This window comes from Choloepus didactylus, chromosome 6 (genome assembly GCF_015220235.1).
Source record: "Choloepus didactylus isolate mChoDid1 chromosome 6, mChoDid1.pri, whole genome shotgun sequence".
Classification (NCBI taxonomy): Eukaryota; Metazoa; Chordata; class Mammalia; order Pilosa; family Megalonychidae; genus Choloepus; species Choloepus didactylus.
This window is the reverse complement of record NC_051312.1, coordinates 125,042,709-125,053,064: the sequence shown is the minus strand read 5'-3', so window position 1 is coordinate 125,053,064 and position 10,356 is coordinate 125,042,709. Positions and strand designations below refer to the sequence as shown.

Sequence of the window (10,356 nt, the reverse complement as noted above, 5' to 3'; positions counted from 1 at the left end):
TTTAGGAAGAGAGCTGGAAAAAAACAAAGACAATCTATCTCCTTCCACAAAGCTTCCCACCTGCAGAAGAGCTGTGATAACACTCCTATTTTTAGCACAGAATAATCATGTCAGGTGCTAGGTAAAGGTGGGGAGGAGGGGGCTGGAATGGATGGACGTTCTAATGGCACATGCTCACTCTGCATCCCTGCTATGGACACACTTCATAACGTGCTTGCTGGTTGCATTTACAAAATCACACTGCGTGTGAGAGAAGCTAGCTTCACAGAATACTAAATGCTACCAACAATTTAACTCTCTGGACAATTATTTGTTCAGGATTTGTGTGTGCTGGCAAATATTTGGGCAAGGTTTGAATGGTGTGGACATGGTGGGGTGGGGGAGTGGTTAGGGTAAGCCAGCCTTATATTTCACTACCAGGGCAGGGTGAGCGCGGTCAGCACTGTTTAGAAAAGAGCCTCTAGGGAAACTGAGACTGCCCTAGTTTCCAGCATCCTAGAAAGCTCTAAATCTCCCATATGACACCAGGAAGGCAAAGTAGGCAGAGAAATCGGTGATTCAGTGGCTGGTAAAGCATGGTGCAGGCCCCTGTGCATAGGAAACTGGAACAGAGTCTAAGGCAGTGTCACTCAACTGTAATAAAACAATCACGGCTCTAACTTACGAGCACCTCGTGTTTGCTGGGCCTTTCTCGTCTGTGTGTGGAGAAGCTCATGTCCTCATGAACTGCTGATCAGCATCACTGGTCAGGCGCTGTCTCATTTGGATCCAACGGCCAGAAGGTGCTTGTCCTAGTTTCCTAGGGCTGCCATATCAAAGCATCAAACAACAAAAATTATTGTCTCACGGTTCTGGAGGCTAGAAGTCCAAACTCTGTAGGGTAGAATCCTTCATTGCCTCTTCCTAGCTCCTGGTGGCTTGCTGGCATTCCTTGGGCTTCAATCTCTGCCTTGGTCATTATATGACATTCTCTCCTGTGTCTGTCTGTATTCACATTTCCTTTTATTGTAGGGGCACCAGTCACATTGGATTAAGGGCCCACCCTACTCCACTATGACCACATTTTAATTTGCCTAATTCCATCTGTAACAATCCTAGTTCCAAAGACGGTCACATTCTGAGGTAATGCAGAGTAAGACTTCAACAACTCTTTTTGGGGGACACAAGTTGAGCCACAATGACTTTTTCTAGGTGACTCACATGCATCTCAGTTTTAATCACTTGAGGAATACTATACATCTTGTGCTCTGAAGCTCCCACTGATAAAAATTAAATAAATTATCCCTAAAAGCAATCCTGTGGCTGACAATAAAATTATGGAATCTATCAATTAAGGTGTTAATATGCTACCCAACGAAGAATACACTCAGCATATCAGGTGCGGTAAAATTGATCCGATGGCATAATAAGAGCACCTGACCAATTTATTTCCCTGACAAAGGGATTGATTAGGCAATTTTTTATAGCATTAATCATTAGGTGAATCTTATTGGTTCTGCAAAAATCTTTATACATTTAGTCACAGGGTTTTCTCTCTCAAAGCTGTCACTGACAAGCTTTTTTTTCCTCTGCAGATTTGACCTTTCAACAATCAGGCCCACCTGTAGGGTGCAGGGATGGGGGAAAGAGTATGAAGCAGTTCCGGACTCAGGCGGCAGATGCAAGAAAAGAGAGGCCTTTATTCTTCCCGGAATCTGATCGTCTCAGGCAGTGCTGTCAAAGCTCTGGGAATCTGGAGGCAGAATGAGCATTCACTATCAGGCCTGGGATCAGAGAGAAAACAAGTGGTCTCCTTCCCCTGCACTCCCCACTTTTCCCCAACGTCTCCAGTTCCGGGGTCTTCCAGTCCAGGGACCATATACTAGCAGCTCCCTTCTGAGTTAGCAAAGTGGCTAAATGACAAGAGCTTCTGGGAGGTGGCAGGCAGGGAGGTACAGGAACGGAGTTGCTACCTGAGAGCTAGAGGCCTTGCCAGAGCAGGCAGAAATATTGTTGCACCAGAGTCCTTCCAAGAGCACACTTATTCACATGAAATATGTACAGGTGAACTGAGGTCTGAACCCTCCCTAAAAAAATAAGAAAATAAAACAGTCACCAGATCTTGCAGTACTGCATCAGTGGTAGGAAAATGGCTCTGGAGGAAAATGTTAAGCGGTTGTCAACTGGGAATTAACATTCCTCAAGTCAGGAGGCCCCTGCTCCGGAAATGGCAGCTGATTCCCAGTGACGTCAGCAGGCTCCTTGCATCTGTGCTTGTTATAAAAGGCAACTCAAGGAAAGTCTGTGCTACCAAAGCATGAAAGCTCAAGCGCATCTTCTTGACATCTGTCGAGAGATTCCTCTTCCCCTGAGGGCTGGTTTTACCGATGGAGAATCACACTGAGTCCACCCTGATATGGGCTTGCATGGCCGTCTTACAGGACACAGTGGGCCCCTGACGCCCTATCCTGAGCTCAGGCCGAGGTATAATTAAGGTGGGCCCTCTTAAAGGGGGAGAAGGGCATTCAGAGTAACTGGGGAAACTCAAGCACAGAAGAAACAGCAGGCCGTAGAAAGGAGGTGTCAGGGATTGCTACAGGCAGTCAGTGCAAGGGTCTGGAAGAGTTACAGTCAATAATCGGCAATTATTCAGCCTTATCCTGCTAAATTTTAAAACTCGCATTCTCTCTTTGCCCCCACTCCCAACTACAGCTGCCAGTCCAGTTGATCTGGATGGTCCACTGGATGGAGACTCCAGTGCTGCTGCTCTGACAACAAGAGCCCCTGACAGCATGTGCTGGTACATGTTTAATGACAGCTATTCAGGGAGCAAACATGTATGCACATGTACATGTTCATAAGTTTATCAACAATTGTATAGATATAAAAGATGTGTATCACACAACTTAAAACTAATTGTAACATTTATAATACTGTTTACTGTGAGTTTCATATAACTAATTGACTCTTAAAGAATACTTTTGTTAATTTTTGGCCAACTTCTCTAATTGATTGAAGCACAGTATGAGGAATATCAACCCCTGGAGAAAACATTCCGACAAGGAGGTCAACAGGCAGAAATGACCAGGTCACAAGGAATTTATTGGCTAGGAACCATTCCCTGGATATGGTATTCAAAAGGGTTGCACAGCTCCTCAGTAGCACGGCTCCTGCAGACGTGTGTGGGCTGGGCAACACACACACACACACACACACACATAAACCTGCACATGCACCTACCATCCAGAACAGCTTCACTTTTCTAATCTCAAAGCAGCAAACTTCTGAGCTATGGGCAAAGAGCTGGATTGGGTATTATTTCAATCCTGAGAATATATTTCTGCTAATGATTTTAAGAGGAGCTTGACAAAATGTCTTTGCCTCCAATTTCTGATTGGATTCCCACGACTACCTTGTGGGGTAGGCAGGGCAGAGATGATTATGCTTATTTTATAGAAGGCTGAGGTTCAATCTAAGTGACTTGCTTAGGGTCATATACCAACCTAGCAGGAGAAGGTGGAGACAGGAAAATCTACCTCCTGGTGCCTAGATTTTTCTACTTTTCATGCAAACACAATGCATCTGATGGCACACTAAAGACAGGCTAATTTCCCTATAAGTGGGTCACACAGGAAGGCCAGGGGTGCAAGCCCCTTCTTGAAAGGCCTCCATAGAGAGGGTGAGGAACAGGAAATATGAGGTGTTGGCTCATAGGATGAGGCCTGAAGAGAAGGTGAGATCAGGGCTCAGCAGGTTGAATGTTAGGGGAACCATATTACTCATCTGTTCATTCAACACATATTTATTGGGCATCTATTATAAGCAAGGCACTGGGCTAGGCACTGGGGATTCAACGGGGAACAAGCTCCCTGCCGTCACAGAGCTTTCAGAGTAGGGAAGCAGAGTTATTAAATAGATAATCCTATACAAATGATTAATTATAATTGTGATAAGGGTTCCAAGGGGGAAATAAAACATGCCAAAAGAGCATATAAGGTACCTAGCCTGCTTTGGATTAAAGACACATTGGAAAAGGAAAATCCAATATTTCGAAAGATTCTATCTTACCAGTTCCGAGTACATCTTTACCTTGCAAAGTCAAACCAAATAACCTGTTCCTATTTTTCAGTTACGAATATGGTATTTATTCCTCCATCCTCAGGTTTTACAGAAGAATAAATTTCTGCAAACACTTCCACTCTCTCAAGAAGTCTTAGGGAGGGATACCTCATCTTTCTGCCTTTGACTTGCTTCTTCTCTGAGATAGATTAATCTGATTAAGAAATGTGGTGAGAGGCTGAGACCCACTGGGCCCATTTCCTGGGGGCAGGTCCGTGTACTGGGAAGGAGTTGCAGGCTGATCACTCACCTCTCACTGGTGGACCCCTGGGCTCAGGTGCCCTGGGCGCTCCTTGGGCTCCCAGCCTCATTTTGCTAAGCACAGTCAGAGTGGCAGCCTTTTATGCCAAGCCAGACCTTTGCTGTCTGTGTTCTAGCTCCTCCATCTGGGACTGGAGGAGTGTTCTGATTATCTTTTGCTGAGTAACAAACCACTCTGAAGCTTAGTGGCTTAAAACAACAGCCATTTAATAATACATTATGGTTTTGTAGGTCAGGAGTTTGGGGAGAGCTTAGCCAGGTGATTGTTCTGCTCCACATGGCGCTGACTGGGCTAGTGGCCTGTGCTGGGCTGGGGGTTCTGAGACAGTTTCACTTGTATGCCTAGCATGTTGGCAGAGAAGGCTGGGAGGTCTGGCTCGGCTGGATGCCTCTTCCTCTCCATGCAGTCTCAGGGCCTCACTGTGTGTCCTCCCAGCAGGCTACCTGCACCTCTCCCGTGCTCCCAGGGCTCTCCAGAAGCAGCAGCAGCTGGGAAACCAGCACAGCATCACTTCTGCTCATATTATATTGGCCAAAGCAGTCAAAGATCCAATCCAGATCCAGTAACAGGGGACACAGATCCTACTGGTGATGGGGGTCGAAGAATTTGTCATCATCTAATCTACCACCAAGGGTAGGTTTGATTTTGAGGGGAAAAGAGGAAAGCCCCATTTTGGCCTCAAGTCTACATAGTTTACAGTGTGGGGGTAGGGGTGGGGGTTCCTGCTTTGGGAAATAAAGGTGATATTTGGACCCCTGATTGGCTCAGTTCTCTGCATTTCTATTCTCTAGGGAAGAACCTTGGAGAGTAGAAGAGATGGCTGCCTCCACAAACCTAGGAGAGCCTGCATGTAGAAAAGCCAAGAGTCTTAAGAAACTAGGGTTGGCTAATAGGGTGAAAAACCCCAGAGACCACTTCCATTTCTTCTAAAACTCTTTTCAACTGCCGGCTTGAAACACAGACTTGGAGTGCTCAGCCCTTGTCATTCTGTAACCTATGAAGGGAGTGAAATGGGAAATAGAGACTCCAAATGATGCTTTTGGAGCTCTTCCCAGACCTTGCATTTGAAATGGGCCCTGTGGGAACTGGAGGTGTGAGTCCTGACAGCCAAATGCAGCCTTTCTGCATTCCTTGGCAACTCTCAGCACCTTTTCTGGAGCAAATGATCTTGCAGTAGGCCTGGTATGCGGATGCCACATGGTCTGAATCACAGATGCCTCTCGGGCAGCCACACCCTGCACCAGCACATGCAGGCCAGAATCTGAGATGCACATGAGGGTCTAATCGGCCTCGAGCCCAATAGGTGCACAGAGCTCCTGTGGCCCTCATCACCAAGGTGATCTGCACAGCAGTGTGGATATGGAACACTGGGTATACAGTGCCCAGAGGCAGGGGCATGCCTGGTTAGAGCAGGGGGATACGTACTGAAGGTCTGGGGCATCTTTTCCATCTGAGACCTAAGTGAACGATGCCACTGGCGACAATGACAACAGCAGTCACTGCTCTAAATGCTTAGGTATATCAACTCGCTTAATCCTCACAACAACCCTGTAAGTAAGGACTACCATTAACTGCATCCTACAGGTAAGAAAATCAAGACACAGAAATTGAGTAACCACTCAGTGAGTAAGTGGTGGAGCAGAACTCGAGCTCCAGAGCCCAAGCTCTTAGCTACCCTGTCTTCAGCTTAGTCAACCTCAGTGACACAGCCGTGGATCGCACATACCTAAAATCAGGTAAGCAGAGCAAGGCCTTGGCTTCTGGTTTCTCCACTTCCCTGGGGACTAAAAAGGGGCCATTCTACTGTGAAGAAGCAAAGAAAATCTTGATTTGGACTCGTCAACTCTACCATCACTCAAGTTAAAATGGATGCATGTTATCTCTGAGACACCTGAAACTCAGAGCTAGAGATCAGCAGATGTCAATGTCAATATTAGTGCATACAGCCACTGTCAAAAAAAAAAGCTGAAGAAGAGCCCAGACTTCAATTAGTGATATGAATGAAGCAGGTCTGGTTAAGACCAGGGCAAGCCAGGCCAAAGGGTAAAGGTTGAAACTGATTGTGTTTTAAAACTTCAACTTCCATATGAGACCAAGGGAAGAGATATCTATTTGGTACAGGATCTACATTTTCTAAATGGTACAACTCTACAGTCGATTTGTTCAAACACCATAATTGCATGGAACTTTGAATAGGAAGTGAGATATGGTAGGTTAGTATAGGCTGGAGTGAAATAGTGACACATCCCAGAGTAATTTGGGCAGATAATAAAAAATATATTTACAGCCTACCCCTCCCCAGCCCCGAGGATCTGGGAGAAGGTGCGGATGTGTTAGACATCCTCACCTGGACTGGTGTTGATGTTGTCACAAACATTGGGACTGGTGGTTTGATGTGCTGAGCCCTCAATCATGGGACTTGCCCTTATGAAGCTCGTTACCACAAAGGAGAGTCTAAACTTGCATATAATTGTGCCTAAGAGTCTCCCCCTGAGTACCTCTTTGTTGCTCAGATGTGGCCCTCTCTTCCTCTAACTGAGCCATCTCGACAGGTGAACTCGCTGCCCTCCCCCCTATGTGGGACCCAACTCCCAGGGGTGTAAATCTCCCTGGCAATGCAGAATATGACTCCCAGGGATGAATGTGGACCTGGCATCGTGGGACTGAGAGTATCTTCTTGACTAAAAGGGGATGCAAAATGAGACGAAATAGTTTCAGTGGCTGAGAGATTTCAAATGGAGTCGAGAGGTCACTCTGGTGGACATTCTTATGCACTATATAGATAACACCTCTTAGGTTTTAATGTATTGGAATAGCTAGAAGTAAATACCTGAAACTACCAAACTCCAACCCAGCAGTCTGGACTCCTGAAGACAATTATACAATAATGTAGATTACAAGGGGTGACAGTGTGATTGTGAAGACCTCGTGGATCACACCCCCTTTATCTAGTGTATGGATGAGTAGAAAAATGGGGATAAAAACTAAAGGACAAATGGGGTGGGATGGGGGGATGATTTGGGTGTTCTTTTTTCACTTTTATTTTTTATTCTTGTTCTGGTTCTTTCTGATGTAAGGAAAATGTTCAGAGATAGATTGTGGTGATGAACGCATAACTATGTTATCATACTGTGGACACTGGATTGTATACCATGGATGAGTGTATGGTGTGTGAATGTATTTCAATAAAACTGAATTTAATTTAAAAAAAAAATGGATGCATGTTAACTAACTTAGTTTGCTCTGCAGTCTCTGAACTCCTTAAGAACTCACATTCAATTCCCTCCTGTCCGAAACAACTCTGCACTGAATTGGCTCGTTTGTAAGTTGTGCTTCTCAAGGAGACTCCCCATTTCCTGATGGTTGGCAACGTCCCAAGTGTTCTGTCTCTCATGACATCTTGCTCACCCGGTCACCACACAGCTCTCAGGATGATCTTTCAAAAGCACAGTCTGAGTGCACCATTTTCCAACTGATAAATGCTTTCCCGACCATGGTGTGGCATTCGGTCTCCTTGACAATGTGGAACAACACCCTGCTTGTGAGCGTGGGCTCTGGAGTCAGACGGCCTTGGCTCACAGTCCTGGCTCCACCACTTACAAGCTGAGATAATACAGGCAAAGCACTTAAGCAGTCTGGCACATGAGTGCCGGCTAAACATCGGCTATGATTATTATTATCACTGTTTGCCAACCTCGGTTCCAAGGCATGCTACACTCAAACTTCTTACTATTGCCCAAACACTCATATTTTTTTCAAGTTCATGCTATTCCTTTTTCCAGAATGCCCCCTTTCCTCCTTTTAGCCTTGAAGATTCCGATTCATTCTTTAAGGCCCCAATTCAAATTACCCCTTTGATTGAAGCCTTCTCCCACCTGCTCTAGGCAAACTGCTGTTTTCTTCTCCGTACTTCCAGGCATTGCCTGCCCCTCCCATCCCCAAAGTGACTAGCACAGTTTCCGGTGCATGGGTAAGTGCTCAAAAACTATCGAATGGACAGACAAAATACTTATCGGATATTGGCGCACTTTTTTTCATTCTCTCTCCTCTTCTCTCTCACTCCTACCTAGCCTCACCATTCTCCTTCATTCTACCTACCAACCCACCACTCCCTCCTCCCCAGGCTAATTTACAGATAGGAAATGACAGCTGAGTGTAAATATATCTCAGAGGCCAGAAAAGCTCTGAAGACAAGGTCAGACATATTTATTTTTTTGGCTCTCTGACATATCTGATTCCTACCTATTTCAGCATCTTCAATATCTATAACTCAGGTTTCTCCCTTGAGGTCAATGAATGCTTTGCTCACCTTTGAACATTTGTAATGAAAGGCCTCTCTCCTTAAGTTGGCAGTCTTTCCCCAAGATGACTTTCACCTGGTTTTAAAGGGCTGCATCTGAAAAGATTACACCATGGTGAAAAGATCCAAGTGCTGTAGTTGTTCACCCATTTAGCACTTAACCCTCTCCTCAGGGTTCACTATTGTTGAGCAAGGAGGACACTATTACATAAGTAGTTAGTTACACATCTTAGGAGAGTTAGGAAAAGGGCAAGGGAATATGGAAATGTACAGCACAGAGGTGTGAACTGGTTTAGGAGAGACAAGAAAGTACCCTGTGAGGAAGTGATATTTACTCAGAAAACTTGAAGGTGAAGACGAGGTGTCCAGCAGAGAAGAAAGGGGGAAGAGTGGGCTAGACAGGGAGAGCAGCACATGCAAAGGCCCTGAGTGAGAGAGAAAGGTTATTACCAGCGTGGCTGGAGCATGGGAGCATGGGGCTGTTGAAGTCGGCATGGAGCACATTGCGGAGGATTTCATGAGACAAGGCAGAGCTTTCCAATCTTCTCCAGAGAACAATGGAAAGCCTCTGAAGGGTTGTAAGCAGGAAAATGATGGGCTTTTATTTGGTTTTAGAAGGTCTCTCTGGTTGTGGAGTGGATAATGGATTGCAGGTGGGGCAAGAGTGGAGGAGAAGATGAGTAGGAGGCCGCTGCAGAAGCCTAGGAAGGAGCCAGTGGAATCCTCTTCACAATGTCACATTAACTTGAATTCTGATACTCTTTCCTGAGAGGCAGAGAAAGGAATGACGCTAGCATATTGGGAATTAGGAACCGAAGTATTTGATTTCCTACAGAGTCCATCCTATGTATTGAGAACCATCATCCAATATCTCCAACAGGAGTCGCTGGTTAAAAGAGGCCAGCCAGGGTCCTTCTCCCCTTTCCTCAGCCCTCTTTCTGTGGTCTCCTTCCTTGCGTTGTGGTGGCTACACTCAGCTCTCTGGCTGACTGTGGTGTGACGGCTAGTGACCCACCCAAATCCACTCTGACCTTTCTCCATAGGAGCAGAATATGAAGCTAGGCATATGCATTTGCTGGCTTCCCTTGAAGTAGGTGAGGTCCCAGATGACACTCAGCAATGGGACGAGTTGTGACATGAGCCACTTCCGGCCTGCAGCCTCTGACGGTTTGGGTCTGTCTCCTCCATGCGCTCTTCCTGGCCGTGGCCCTGACTCCCCCAGCCAGGCAGACAATGGCAGAGGGATGGAGAAGGGCGGAGCCTTGGGATGGGAGAAGCCTGGCCCCCAGGAAGTGAAGCTGCCCAGTGCCTGCAAATGCTTGCGATGGACATGAGAGAGAAATAAACTCCTTTGTTCTTTACAGCACTGAATCTGGGGTGATTTTGTAACAGCTTAGCTTATGCTCAGAAACTGATCCATTCCCTCCGGTCTATCCAATTCTTCCAACCCAGGAACTCCCTGTTTCTCCTGCTTTCTACTCCTTCATCCAATTTTTCTTCCCCACAGGAACCAAGGAGTGTAACAAAGTTTACTGATTTTTATAAACAGTTGATGGGCAATATGATTTTCTTTTTATTTTTTGAAAAAAAGTCACAAAATGCAGACAGGCAAGAAGAAGAAAAATGATTTATAATCTCACCAAAATATGCATTTATTTTTAACGATTAATTCCATATTGCTATAGTTGTAATCTCT

General features: G+C 45.7%; 1 long non-coding RNA gene across 1 annotated transcript; it reads right to left on the bottom strand.

Moving 5' to 3' along the window:
- Positions 1-654: 654 nt before the first annotated feature.
- Positions 655-8,690, bottom strand: LOC119538424. The gene is made up of 3 exons (XR_005217555.1): positions 8,670-8,690; positions 1,602-1,732; positions 655-805 (listed from the first exon to the last, which is right to left on the bottom strand). It is a non-coding gene; the product is annotated as an uncharacterized LOC119538424 (long non-coding RNA).
- Between the last annotated feature and the right edge of the window lie 1,666 nt (positions 8,691-10,356).